The sequence below is a fragment of the Alligator sinensis genome, unplaced genomic scaffold, assembly GCF_000455745.1.
Source record: "Alligator sinensis unplaced genomic scaffold, ASM45574v1 scaffold1584_2, whole genome shotgun sequence".
NCBI classification, from domain to species: domain Eukaryota; kingdom Metazoa; phylum Chordata; order Crocodylia; family Alligatoridae; genus Alligator; species Alligator sinensis.
This window is the reverse complement of record NW_005842864.1, coordinates 161,669-176,456: the sequence shown is the minus strand read 5'-3', so window position 1 is coordinate 176,456 and position 14,788 is coordinate 161,669. Positions and strand designations below refer to the sequence as shown.

The window sequence follows — 14,788 nt, the reverse complement described above, 5'->3', positions numbered from 1 at the left end:
ATCCTCCTCTCTCCCCCAGAGAGAAATTAAGTTATTACAAGAGACAGCGAGTTGTAAAACAAGTTTTACAGTATGAACTGCAAAATGTCTGCAAAAATCACAAGTTAAGTAAATCTGAGGGCCTAAAGATTAAATTGAGTTATACTCGTAGATGGTTACTACTTAAAAAGCTTCATAAAATTTTAGCATGTAGAACAGGCAGGTTGATATGGAATCTGAGATGTTCTGGATCAATTCAAGTCTCTGGGCAGAGATGCAATGAAACTCGTGGAACCAAAGTCATAGGATTTTTATTCTGGTCTCTGTTGTTGTTTAAGCTCAGCATCTTTATTCCGACAAAGGTGGTTCTCCCAGTGTCTGCCAGGACTACGTTATTGGTAAGAGTCTCAAGGGAGAATAGACCAGGATCTTTTCTGTTGTGCCCTCAGCTGCTAGGTCAAGAGGTGGAGATGCTGCAGTGCTGAGTCCGGCCGTGGTGGCTTGCTGCTCACTCCCTTTCCCGCGCTGCACCCCAGATGCTCTTGCATGTGTAGCCAGAGATGGGAGGGTAGAGAGGCTCTTCTGACAGAGGAACAGGAGCAGGTTGGATGGGTTTCAGCCAGCACGGACCTGGGCTCAGATCCTTGCAGGCTTTCCTTGAGTAGGACTGCGATTCTTCCTTTACCCTGGGGCTTGTGCAGATTTCCAGGCTCACCATGGCATGAGCTCCAGGGCACGAGGGACTGAAGCAGCTGCTGACATCTACCGGGAAGCTTTGGCTCCCTTTCAGTGCTGCTGCTACGTGGGCTTGGGGTAAGGCCAGCTGCCCTGCTTGGCACCTGCAGGAATGAGACGAGGGAGGCAGTGGGTCAAGCGGGGGAGACTCCAGCTGGGAACAGAAGGGAGGCAGCAGGGCAGGGCTGTGCCACCAGCTCCGGGACATGGGAGACGATCTGGCTGGGACAGGGCACGGTGAGGGTTTAACACCTCGGCAGCACAGGGTCCTGCAGGGGCATGGCTAATGCAGCAGGGCAGGGTGGGTTCCTTGTACCCCTGCGGTTTGCTGTCCTGGCTACAAATTTCTGCTGTGCTTTTCCTCCCCGGCCAGGTACCCTGCAGAAGAAGCTGCTGCATCGGTTCACAGCTGTGGCCAAGCCTGGGCCCTTTCCCGCTGCTCTCTGCTACGGAGCCAGCCAGCCAGGGGGTGATCCTTGCCACCCAGACCAGATGAGTATGCTTTTCCACGCAGAATCTGTCACCCCTGCAGCTGCACGCAGCTGGGGGTTTGGGTGTCCAGGTCCAGTGGCCTGTTTCCTTTAAGTGCCTGATCCTAAATCCATTGCTGATTCCTGTTGAGAGCAATGGACTGTCATTCTGGCCTGTACTTCATCCTTACCTCAGAGAAGCAAAACCTTTGGGCTAGTGATGTGCTGTTTCTCACGGAGACCCTGTTCAGAAGCATAACAGCCACTGCAATAGAAACACCCATGCTGTTGTCCAGCCATGCTGCTCTTAACCCTTGGAAGATGCGGCCGTCCCTGGAATACGCCGTAGTGCACAACTGGAATACGTGGCCCTAGTGCAATGCTAGCCAAGACGGAGGGCATGATTCCTAGGTGCACAGGGAGCAGGAGGGGGCATCCCCTGGGCCTGAAGCACCAGGGAGACTGCAATTGGATGTGCTCTGGTGAAAAAAGAGATTAGGATGACAGAAGGTGTTCCAAAAAAAGTCATCACAGGATTCACAATCCTGAAAACCTGCCTGACAGCGAGAGACATAAAATGCTCGATCTATGTTGTTTATCCTGGAGCAGGTTGAGAGAGGATTTGATCGGGGTCTACCTGGGGGAGGGATTTCTCAGAGCAGGTGGCTCATTCAGCCGGCAGAAAGCCAGGCACATTTATAGAAGAGGTGTGCGTTTTTAAGTGAGGTTAATTAACCAGTGTAGTAACTTACCCAGGGACGTGATGGGTTCTTCATGTAACATCTATAAAGCCAGCTTGGTTATCACCGACTTCAATGGGCGTCGTGTCAGGCTGCTCACAGCTTGCTGAGATGTAGCAAGCCAGAAAGCTCGGTGCTGGGCTCTCCCCTATTTCAGTCTCCAGAGTCACTGCAGGGACTGAGGTTGCAGGATGGCGTTTTATCTTTTGAATCGAGATGCCTGTTCGTTACGGGCTGCGCACGCTAATTAGCGTTGCTCACACAAAGTGGGAAGCCCTTAGACTTTCCGGGAAGTTAATAGCGCCAGGATTTGAGAGGTAACATCAGCGTCTGCAGAATTTACCCAAGCTAATTTATGTTCTGTTTGCAACCAAAGGAAAAGCGCTTAGATGTTTGACATCATAAAACAGTAAAAGCGCAGATTTATTACAGTAACAAAGAGAACAGGGCCCTCAAGTTGCTTTGTTTACCATAAAACGTCCGATTAATCAGACATGCACATGTGTCGCACATATTTTTTTGCTTTAGTTTCCCTCGTGCGCTGCTCGTTGACAGGAATCATAATATACTGAAAGGCAGAGGAGCCATAGCAGAAATGCCCTAGGCGATATGGTGCAGGGATTATATCTTACATCCAAGGACTATTTCTCTCCTTCTTGAGCAGCCAGTAATGGAAAAGAAACGTATGCAGTCAAAACTCTCAGTGAAATCATAACTTTGCCCTGGGAAAAAAACCTAGTCAAATGATAGAAAATGATTGTAGTGTAATCCAGCTGGTAGCTCACCAGTCTGGTGGTTCAGAAACATTTGTGTCACCAGCTCATAAAGATGCCTTCCTAAAAGGAGGGCATCGCCCTGCCTTGGCTCTGATGACAACTGCAGAGAGAAAAATACAATTAGAGGAAATTCTCCTTTTAGCCCAGGGGTTTTTTTTGGTTTCGTTTTTTTTTTCACTGGAGAAGATGCGTAACCAGAAGACAATCCATGCCCTACGCAGATGAAATGAAGAGCCTGTTGCTTTTGGGTTGAAATGGGAGAAGGACAAAGGTACATAATAATGCTCAGCACCCAAGGGAAAGGCCCATGTCACGTGTAACAGCCAGAGATGGGCGCTGGATGGGAGAGGCTCTACCTAGCTGTGCTGGGACTGACCCAGTTGTTGAGTCTCGGAGCTATTTGCTGGGCCCAAGCCCCCAAAGGCAACCTTTCCATTGGGAGAAAGGCAGGTTTGGAGTAGAGGGGCTAACTGGAGCTAATTAACCTCAGCTGAGGGTGGTTAGTTTGTGCAATTACTGCACCTGGTGCCTCCCTCTGTGGTGTGGGAGGTAGCAGTTATGCTGGTGGGGCTTGTCCAAAGTTTTCAAGCACTGGGCTAGCTGCAGGTATTGCTGCTAAAGCCTCTGCACCTTCCAGGGGGCTGTGGTGCTGGCCAGGAGGGAAGTTGCAGGATCTGCCTGTGAGTACCAGAAAGCTGTGTCCCCTTAAGCTGGGACAAAGGGAGGGGGTTTTAATGCTGGAGCAGGACCGAATCCTCCCTTGGATGCTGCCCTGCTTCCTCTTTTCAAACACAAATCCATGTGCTACACGTCCTTTCCTCTGCTGCGTGTGCACGCCAGACCGGAGCCCAGCAAAGCTTCCCAAAGAAGGGAGATACGCTCCGGTCCAGAGAGACTGCGGTGGTGTTTGTACCGTGAGGGAGAAGGAGAGAGCGTGCCTGGGACCCAGACAGGGCTGTGGGGATGCATCTGCTATCAATTGTGAGGGGCTCAGCTAGTGCTTGGCCTGCCCTACTGGACCGAGGTTCATGATGCCCCAGCAAAGTGGAAGCGACTGGCATGGTGCACATGGTGTATACCCCCTCCCTGCCATTCCTGGGAGGAGAAACAGCCCTCGCTGTGTACGCTTGGGACTGGCTGTGCTTTGCAACGTGGCTGCTGTCCCTGGGGGGATGGACCATTATAGGGGTGCCCAAAGTTTTATCCCTGCAGGGCTATTTCAAAGGGGTGGCAGGCTGCCTTTGGCCTGTGGACTACTAGGTCCTGGTTGGAGGAGAGAGGAGGGACCATCCTCATCCCTGACTTGCAGATCCAAACAAATTTAATGCCTTCTGGGCAGGGGAAGTCTTGTGTCCTGCAGCAGAGGGGAGCAGGGCAGCTTTGGGCACCCGTCTGTGTCACTAATGGGTGACAGCTGAGCTGTTTTTTTATCAATTAAAAAAAAAGACCCTCATGGAGCTGCCCGAGTGAAACTTGGGAGAGTCCTTCTACGTTTCGGAGATGCTGGATGTGCCGTAGAGCCTGTTGCTACCTGTTGGACTCCTTTGCTTTCCCTCTTCCCTCCGTTGCAAACCCCGTGGCCTGTCTTTTGGGGGAAGTTGTCCCGTGTCTACATTTGCAGTCCTGGCTATGGACTGCACTGCTGCTGTTGGGAAGGGAGGCACTGGAGGTACGTAGGACCCGGTCGCGTGCAGTAGCGATGCCTGGGGAGCGGCGTGGTCCAGGGGAAAGTCCATTCAGTTGGTATCTAATGCCCTGAACTTCAGAAGGCCAGGACAGAGATGCATCCCACCAGACGGTGGGCAGCATTGTTGCAGCTCCGGCAAAGCTGTCTCTGCACAAAGGCAGGGAGAGGATGCTGCGGCTCGGCAGAGAGCAGCTGTATAAACTGCCGTGCAAATGAGACGGCGCTCTGTACTGCACATGCCCTTAATGACAGCATCCTCATTAACATATTGCCATGCGGGATAACTTCCAGCACTCCACATCATTAAGAACTTTAAACGACTGTGCCGGCATGTTGCGTCTAATTCTCTTTGCCCTCTGATTAGAAATGTCCAAGCTTCAGAACTGCTAACGCCAGATAGAAAATAGCAAGCGGGTCGTTACCTAATTAGAATCTACTTCACAATCTTGCCATGGGGCTTGTTGAGCTGGCCTTTTTATTTCCCCCTACTTTGTGCTCTGAATGACTCTGAAGTTTCCCTCTGCTCTCCCCCTTAATGAGTTGTGCTGTGGTGAACTAAATGAGATGCTGTGCTCCTGGAGATGTCGCATTTGAAAGGTTTTAATGGCCACAGTAAGAATGAAAAACCTATTAGCATGTTTTCTATTAATTATTTAATTGTTGTTTTGTTACTTGCATGAAATGGGAGAGCGCAACCGCAGCATAACAGACTTGCAAGCGCTAAATAACTTCCCTTTACAACCACGGGGACCTAATGGCTATAAAATCTTTACTGTTTGCAGTACTAGCCTCTGAAGCTCGAAACAAAGTTCCTTCCTCTTGCACCTATTCCTTTGCCAAAGGCTTAGCTTTTATTAATGGAGCAGAAACGTACACAGTCGGAGGAAGCCTGAGCGTACCAAGCGGGCCTTAATGGATTTCCCACAGAATGAATGGTTTCTGTAACAGGGTTTTTGTCCCCCCTCTGGGGTTGGGGACTGATTTGCAGTCCTTGCTTGGGAGATAGTCCCAATAGCAGTGGGAGTGTGGAGGTCCTCCACACTTTATTGGCACATGTCAAAACTCTAGCAGGCTTTTAATCTGCTCAGATCATGTTAGTTCAAAAGAGGGGGGTAGAAAGCAAACGCACCCCAAAATACCCCCTCTGCCCCATAAACAAGCCCATTCTACACACCGAGAGAGAATCATACAGGATAGAAATGGGCAAAAACTGATTACTTCGGGGTAAGAAAACTCAAGTCAGACTGTTGCTGGACTTGACTTCTAATTCACCAGTCTACGCCCCACCTGAAGGAAAGGCGGTAGCGGGTTTGGGCTAGGGAATTTGGTTGTCCTTGCCTCCCTGGTGCAGGTGCCACCACATTGGAGATGTGCGGGATGTGTTCTTGGAGCGGGGCTCACGGGTGGACACCCTGCCGGGGGCACGAGGGCAAGGCTTCTCTTCTGGACCCGGGCCCGGTGTAGGCAGGTGACGGGCACCCTGCTGCAAAGGAGGCTTTTGGGGGGCCTGTGTAGAAGCAGAGCTTCAGGTCTCTGGGGACTTGGGTTTCAAAACCCAAGGTGCTCAGGATAGGGTTGCACTGGCCTCCAAGCTCGGAGGTGCTTGGGATGGGATGGGGTTGCATTGCCCACCAAGCTCGGAGGTGCTCGGGATGGGATGGGGTTGCACTGCCCACCAAGCTTGGAGGTGCTCGGGATGGGATGGGGTTGCATTGCCCACCAAGTTCGGAGGTGCTTGGGATGGGATGGGGTTGCACCGGGCACCAAGCTCGGAGGTGTTCGGGATGGGATGAGATGGGATTGCACTGGTCACCTTGGGAGACAACCTGTGGGGTTGCATTGCCCACCAAGTTCGGAGGTGCTCGGGATGGGATGGGGTTGCATTGCCCACCAAGTTCGGAGGTGCTCGGGATGGGATGGGGTTGCATTGCCCACCAAGTTCGGAGGTGCTCGGGATGGGATGGGGTTGCATTGCCCACCAAGTTCGGAGGTGCTCGGGATGGGATGGGGTTGCATTGCCCACCAAGTTCGGAGGTGCTCGGGATGGGATGGGGTTGCATTGCCCACCAAGTTCGGAGGTGCTCGGGATGGGATGGGGTTGCATTGCCCACCAAGTTCGGAGGTGCTCGGGATGGGATGGGGTTGCATTGCCCACCAAGTTCGGAGGTGCTCGGGATGGGATGGGGTTGCATTGCCCACCAAGTTCGGAGGTGCTCGGGATGGGATGGGGTTGCATTGCCCACCAAGTTCGGAGGTGCTCGGGATGGGATGGGGTTGCATTGCCCACCAAGTTCGGAGGTGCTCGGGATGGGATGGGGTTGCATTGCCCACCAAGTTCGGAGGTGCTCGGGATGGGATGGGGTTGCATTGCCCACCAAGTTCGGAGGTGCTCGGGATGGGATGGGGTTGCATTGCCCACCAAGTTCGGAGGTGCTCGGGATGGGATGGGGTTGCATTGCCCACCAAGTTCGGAGGTGCTCGGGATGGGATGGGGTTGCATTGCCCACCAAGTTCGGAGGTGCTCGGGATGGGATGGGGTTGCATTGCCCACCAAGTTGGGAGGTGCTTGGGATGGGATGGGGTTGCACCGGGCACCAAGCTCGGAGGTGCTCGGGATGGGATGAGATGGGGTTGCACTGGTCACCTTGGGAGACAACCTCATAAATAATTTACCTTAAACTTCATTTCCTGTATTCTTCGTGCCCTGGTACCTCACTGGTTATCAAAGCAGTGTGCAAAACCAGTAAGCCCCACCGTTGTTCATGGTTTGAGAGAGAAGCTTTTCCAGCTGGGAGTTTTCCATTACGTGGCTGGTTCCATGTTTTGGATTTTGTATGACATATATTTTTAACTACTAGTCTGTTTTGTATAAACCTTCCAGAGATTACGGAGGATGAATCAACTCCTAACATCTCTTGATCATATTTTATGGCTTCTGTGACTTATAGGTGTAATCTTGTCTCCCTTGCATACTTGATATATTAGAGGAATTCCCTATGGTGGTTAATCTCAATTCTATACCTTTCAAAAAAATTAAAATATCTTTAAAGCGGGGTTGGTAAAAAGGTAACTCTTACAGCCAATCTTCAGCTCCAATTGCTCCTGCTGGGGAAGTCATAATGATGAATTTGTGACATAATTTCTACGGCAACATGCTGTGATTTCATAAACGTGGGATGATGATTATAGTGCAGGATCAAGGTGAAGCTGGATTGTGATGGAAAAAAGCCCCTATTCAAATGCAAATTTTTCAATAATAGCAGAGGGGATACCAGAAATTACTGGCAATTTATTTTATTTGGGATTAAGCTCCTCATTCAGTTTTCTCCATTCGGGAAAATAACTCTTTTAAAGCAGAGCAGCAAAGAAATGGTGGGGGAGGGGAAGAGGAAGTGAAGAAACCCCCTCTCTTGTCTCGAGAGAATAAAATTGATTAGTTTATTAATTAATCGGTTAGAGTAATGGATGACAATGCTTTGTATTTCTACAGCTACTCTTATCCGAGAGTCTTAGTCCTTCAAAAATCTTAAATCAATTAAGTCTCCAGCACCCTGTGTGGTGAATCCAGCCCCATTTCCCAGGTGGAGGAAGAGGTGGGAAGAAGGCCTGGGGGTTAAGTGATATGCCCAAGGACAGACGGCAGTCGGTGTCCCCATCCCTACCATGAATCAAAATGGGACAGAATAAAAGAAACCTCATTGTCTTTAGGCCTCTTTGGTTTGCGAGCCAGCCACTGATTTGGTTGCTCCTTAGACATTCGCAGTGGAATTAGGAGTGGGGATTTTTGTTGCTGTTCCAAATAGCTCGGATTTTAAAGTGTTTAGCCCAGGATTCAACTAATTGCTCCTGCTCACCGCCGTTCCCAAACCATTTCGCTTGCATCTGTTAACCCTGCGAGGGATACGTCTGAACCAGTTGCCAGATGGTCTTTTGGATTCGAGTGGCCATTAGCCAAGCGGCTGCCAGTTGGCTGGTTGCAGAGAGATCGTTAAGAAGTCGCGCTACGCGCTCGTTCCACTTGGCCGCTTCTCGTGGTCTTCCTGCCATCAGACCCCAACCTCGGCAAAACCAAGCCTCCCACAATGGGCTTCGTTTATCGGTCTCGTTCGGATGCCCGATGCACGCACTGACAGGGATGGATGTCATGAGAGCTTGGGTGAAAATTAACATTTTTCTCTCCCCCCCCCGCCATTTATGACTTACTACACACTGTGCCTAATTATTGCTCATCTTTTGTTTTTTTGTATGTAGAAGGAAAGCATTAGTTTGATGCCGTTGTCTTTCGAAAGCAGGTTTGCCTTCTTCCAGTAGTGTGGAGTGATTCTTCATTTATTGCTTGAGATGTAAGCCAACTGGCATTCATCATGCCTCCCAAAAAAGGAGAAATCCCTCCTTGTCGCTCTCCTTACAACTGCACCATGAAAGGTATAGCTTTGGTTAATGCTGGAATTTGCATTAAGTTCATAAGAGCCTACATAGGCTGGATTAAAACAGGTGCCTGTGTCTGAAAAAAAACCCCTGGTGCATGCCAGGGGGGCTGGAATGGGATTTTTGCTGCTGTAGGCGCGGTAGCTCATGTGCCACTGATCAGTATGTGTCCCTTCTCGCCCTGCTCCTCTATGATGATTGCTTTTTCCTTTGTAATTATAATATTTATTAGTTTTCACGTTATAACAATAAACAAAACCCAGCAAAAACAACACAATACAAACTATTAAGTAACATATAATCTCTACGATTACGAAAAGTGCTCGTGGATCTCTCCCAGGGATCTGTTTTCTAGCCGTGTTGGTCTGAGACAAAGAGGAATACAAAACTGTAAAACCCTTGGTTCAGAGGTGATCCCTTTTCTTAGGCCAACTAGAAAATAGCAACAACAACACCAAATCTTTCTTTGCAAGCTTTCGGGTGCGCACAGCTTTCTTCACGCTGAGGGGAAATTAAAGATGGTAAAAGTCCCATTAAGTAGAAAATAAACTTCATTTTGCACAGAGGACGCTGAAGGTGGATGCATGTTCCTTTGAGTCCACGAGAGTCCCTTTGATGTGCAGTTTTGTCCTACACTTGACTGCTGGGGTGCTAGGCCAGGGAGATGAGGTTTCACAGTGACAAGTATCACCTAGGATGGGACCATTTCAGCTGAAGGGAGCAAGGGTGCCTTTACTTGCACCGATGCAACAGCAGCTTGTTGGCCAATTAGTATTTGCTTTCCAAAGGTCAGTGGCCACTTTATTTGCATGTCTCTTCTAAGGGCAGCAGGTGTAGGCAGGACACGGCAAAGAGAAAACTCTTACCCTAACTCCCTGGGTGAGAGCTGAAGTGGGCTAGTATTTAGTACTGACAAGGCTTTGTGTCAACAGCGTTCCCATCCAAAGCAGCGCGCTGGGAGGAAATGCACCTCGTTAAATAGTCTTTGGCGGGGGCAGAGGGGAAAGGCTAACTGGAAATGTAAATGATCTCAATGCAAGATGCATGTCTTTGTATTTAGTACAGGTAGTCACCTGGAACCACCGGAAGGAAAATGGCTGATATTTAATAGATGGTGATGTCATTGCATCCCTTCTGGGGTTGATGTTTGCACCGCTAGCCGACAAGGACCTTGGGTCAGTCACATTTGCAAGCACAAAGGAATCGCTGGATTGTGTGTAGCTAATGCATCTACCAACAGGCCCTTCAACTGAGGCCTGATCAAAAGCACCTTGTCATCAGTGGGAAGACGCTACTAAATTCAGTGGGTTTGGAGTTGGGCCTTTACTGGAAGACAAATGCATAAGATTTCTTACTTGCACCTATGTAATAGGGAAGGAGAAAGCTGTGAACCTGCAGAAAGCCTCGAGTCTCAAGAGGTATCCAAAAAATGGTGCTGAATCACATAGGAAAAGAGACCCTTACACACCCTGACTTTTAATCCTATTTGAAGAAGCCTATATATGTGAAACAATCTCTGTTTTAACTGGTTTGGTCAGTGATTCTCACTAGGGTGCCTCAACACAAAGGTGCCCTGGAGGCCACGCAATGTTAGGACTGTTCGGTTTGCAAACGTGATTCACAAGTGAAACCCAGACGTTTCACGTAGGAGTCCATCGTGTTAAACACGGTCTGCCCTGCTGTGGCCTTTCTGAGGTCTTTGCAACAGAAGATTTGCTCTAATATTTTTCCCTCCATCAAAATGAGGATAGTCCTAGTGGGAGGGTGTTAGAAATAGCTCTTCAGTTGTTTGGAAAAAAACATTTGGTGTTGAAAATGTGCGTCTCTTGTTTTAGCTTTGAATGCTGGAGGAGGAAGCTGGAGTGACCTTTGAGGTTGGGCAGCCCAGTGGCAAACATGTGAAAACATATTCAGGTGGAACATCTTTTGCTAATATAAGAGGTGATTGACAGGGGTCTTTTTGGTACATTTATCTCGTACCTCTGAGCTAGAAGGAACCCAAAACTTCCGACGTTTCACTTGCAGATCTATGGCCAACATCTCTAAATCGCTGTGCTCCTGAGGCAGTGCGGCGATGGGAAGCTAGTGCCTTTTCTGTCTGAAATGCCATGAAAAACTTTGGAAGGGAGAATAACTCCCCAGACTTTCCAGGACACTTCCGAGCTGCTCAGCTCTTCCCCTGGATTAACCCCCCCCCCCCAATAAACCCCTTGCTGTCTGCAGGACTTGCATTTTCACTGGAGGTTTCTTGTTCTCTTCCCTGGTATAATGTGACCTGGCTTAGTTTATCAAGTCCATGAGCTGGTACCTCAAATGGTTATGGCCTAGCAGGGCTAATACATCCCTTTACTGCCCAGTTTAAGAGGGGAATTTGGGATTAAATACACTTAATTGGTAACTTCATGCTGACAGTAACTTCTGGCTATCTTAAATCCACTGATTATCAATCCTCTACCAAACCCAGTGCTGGCTGGGAGGCAGCAGAGGGAAATATTTTTCAGCAATTTTTTAAAAATAAGCTGAACTCCACAGACTAGTAATTCCTGGTGCTAGGAAAGGGCTCTTCCCTCGCTCATACAGGAGGTGTTTTTTTGGAAACAACACGTTGAGATGAAGTATTCTAGACCTCAGCCATAGACTGGGACTGGTGTCATAAATTTAGAGACAGGGCCTAATTTTTTTTCCCCATCCACTTTATACTGCCTTAGCACTACACATGGTTCATAAAGAGCGATGCAGATGCAGACGCACTTCATACCACCACTATTAAAGTGATGTGAAGCAGCTTTTGTGCTACTAGGGGTCAAGCCCAAGGAGCCCAGTAGCTCGCAGCCTACCAAAGGGTAGTAATGCCTTATCCACCCCGTGAAGGATGGCTGATCACAGCACGTGAGAGCCTTTAAGCAAGCAAGCTGGGTTTTCCACTAAGTGGCTGACAATGCTTTTGTGTTGTTATTGGGGGTTGCACTGGATGACCTCCTGAGGTTCCTTCCAACCCTAATTTTCTATGATTTATTATCTGGGAAGGCCTCGAGGTGTTTCTTGCTGGGGGAAGCCTGGGCTGAGCGCAGGACTGCAATGTGGCTCTTATGCACAAATGCCTGCGTGGGAGGAAGTCAGAGGACCCGTTGCAGGAAAGTCTTCCTTGCCCAAGGGTGCCGAGACGAATGCTTGCCCTCCGGCATGGCTGGATCTTGGAACGTACCGAGCAGCTGGATCTTTCTGATGAAGCCTTAAAAGTACCTGCATGTGGTAGATATTTATCTGCCTTCAGAAGACTGTATCATTATGTGTTCAAAGATCACGACATCAGGACTCGAATGAACTTCCTACTATGCAAGGCTGTGGTAATCCCAACTCTTTTCTATGGCTAGGAAGCTTGGGTGACCTACAGGGACCACCTGAAACGCCTGGAGTACCTTCACCAGCACTACCTCCAGAAGATCCTTGGCATAAAGTGGGAGGTTTGTCTCTCAAATACCAACGTCCTTACTGATGCCAACGCTACCAGCGTGGAAGTGTTGATTATTCAACATCCGCTGTGGTGGACAGGGCGTTGTGCGTGCATGCCTGATGCACGTTTACCAAGACAACTGCTATACTCCCAACTCGGCCATGGCCAAAGGACACACGGGGCCAGAGGAAATGTTTCAAGGTAAATATTAAGTGTGGCATGGACATCACAAATTAGGGGAAAAACTCACCCGGGACAGGGCAACACAGCAATGCTTTATGAGAGAAGGTACACCTTACTTTGAGGAAAACCATCTCATCCTAGAGACAGAAAAATGATAAAAATAGCAGGAAAGGAAACCGGTCTCCCGTTGACCGGCGACTCTAGGATTGGCCTTCTTAGTCATCAGTGGACTCCTCTACAACTCTGCTTGACCCGTGGGAGCGATCATCCTCAACCGTGAGGGATCGCCGCCCCTGCCGAGACTCCCTGTCACTCAATGCATCTGCAGCTGAAGGATGCAGGATCATGATGGGGATCTGCAGTTCAGGTCAACCGTGTCTCTTGATCTTGTGGCGGCTGCTGCTGAAACGTCCCCTCTGCGACGCCTCTAAGCTCCCACATTTGGATGCGTTGGCAGAGGACTTGGCTAGGCCCTGACGTGCCTAACTAGTGTAAGGGCTCCGATGTCGAGAAGGATTTTCTTCAGCGCAGCCGCGCGCGCGGGGCTGAGAACAGCACGTGGCTGTATAGGGAAAGGCTCGTATGTTAATGCCAGTAATTAAATTTGGCGTCCTTTGTTCCTTTCTGGGGGAACAGCGTGTTTCCTGCCAAATGCTCCTCTCTGGAGGAATGATGGCTCCATCCTGGGGGAAGGCCTGATGCCAGGATGACACAGTCCCTTGCAGCCAGCCCACTCGGTGTTACTGCCAGAGCAGGACAGACCGCGGAGCTCAGTGAGTTATGGCTAGCTTGCTTCACTAGTCCCATTGCTCTCCAACTCGATTATGGCTTTCATATGCGCTCCATACCCAGGCTGCTTTGGAATCCAATAACAGAGCTGGGCATGAACAGGGGGAGAGAAATGACTGTTTTGTACAAGGGAGAATTTGCAGGAATGATTTCCTCCCCTCCCCGCAGCAATCCAGGTGCTGTTCGGTGCTGGCACCTGCCCAGGGGCTACGAAGCAGAGGGGCGAGGCTCCATGCTAGTGCAAGGCTGAAACTACCTGCTCCAGCGCGAGATGATTTCCCAGTCCTCCGCCTCTCTGACATACTGGGGAGTTGGCAGGGGGCTCGAATGTGTTGCCGCCGGCTGCAATTTGTGTTAATCTAGATTAAACAAATGAGGAGAGAGCTGCCGTGCACATGCCTGACACCTCTCACCTGGGTCAGAGCATCCCGTTTGTGCCCCTTGCTAGCAATGCCCGCATCTCCCATTGGGGAGAGGCTGAACTGCTGCTAAAGAGGTTGAATTGCACGGACGAACCCTGATTTCAGCACTATAGGAGTGGTGTTGGCATCATCTTCGTTTGTATCTGGACAGCCTTCGGCACTGGCTCTGTGTACCCGCTGCTGATAACCTTGCAGGCACTAGTAACCTGTCTGCTAAGACAAATCGGGGACTGATATGTGTTTCTGCACGGCAGGCATATTTTCCATGCACCTGGCAGGCGCTCTCTCCGTGGATAATCCCAAACAGTTCTTGGGGAGTAGGCATCGGATGGTAGACGGGGAAAACAATCCCAAAGCTTGCAGAGGAGAGGGAACTCTGCTAGTGCTTTTGTAAGAACAGGGATGTAGCGACGTACAGGGTGGTCAGATCTGTCTTGGACAACCATGATGCTTCTCTTCTTCAAGGTGGGGAGAAAAGCCTTGGTTTGCTTTGCATGAGATGAGGCCACCTACTAAGACCCTTCCTTCCGAACTGGAGAGGACAGATGCCCCTAATGCACAAGGCTTGGCTAGCATCCCTTTCAAGAGTTGGCGAGCCCTCTAGCGGTGCTCGCAGTGCTCGTGTTTCGAGACAGAAGCCGGTCGGGGCTGCAGCGTGTGTAAAGCGAAGCCGGGTGTGTTTGTGCACGCAGCAAACCTTGTTATAGGGGGACCCAGCTCTGCCAGCTTGTCCGTGCTGATGGACAAATGGCAACAGAAATGACAAACCTGGTTCAAGAAGGAGGATCTATACTTTCTACCCCGGGGGCTGCTGGATTCGATTTCTTAGGTGTTGGCTGCATGTGTTAAATTTTTCCCAACTCTGCTCTTGGAGCACGAGTGGAGCGGGCAAGGCTGGGCTGCACACCGAACCAGATTGTGTTCTCGCTTTCCCTTACCCTTGAGCTTTATCCATTTGCCTTTGTCCACGGTGGGACTGAGCACTTGCAGCTGCAGTGAGGATGGACGGGAGGAGTCGTGCCGGGGAGATGGGGGGGGAAGTACTGTGCGAGTGCGTTGGTGAAAGGAAGGACAAGACGAGCGGAAGAAGTTTCCAGGACGGTGCCGAGAGGTTGGATGCACCTG

The 14,788-nt window shown here is 50.0% G+C and overlaps 1 long non-coding RNA gene across 1 annotated transcript in view; it reads left to right on the top strand.

Annotated features, from left to right (window-relative positions):
• Positions 1–3,289: 3,289 nt before the first annotated feature.
• Positions 3,290–14,788, top strand: part of LOC102379308 — a 146,001-nt gene continuing 134,502 nt past the window's right edge. The window contains exon 1 of the long non-coding RNA XR_325163.2: positions 3,290–3,380. This is a non-coding gene — a long non-coding RNA (uncharacterized LOC102379308). The remainder of the gene's footprint in view (positions 3,381–14,788) is intronic.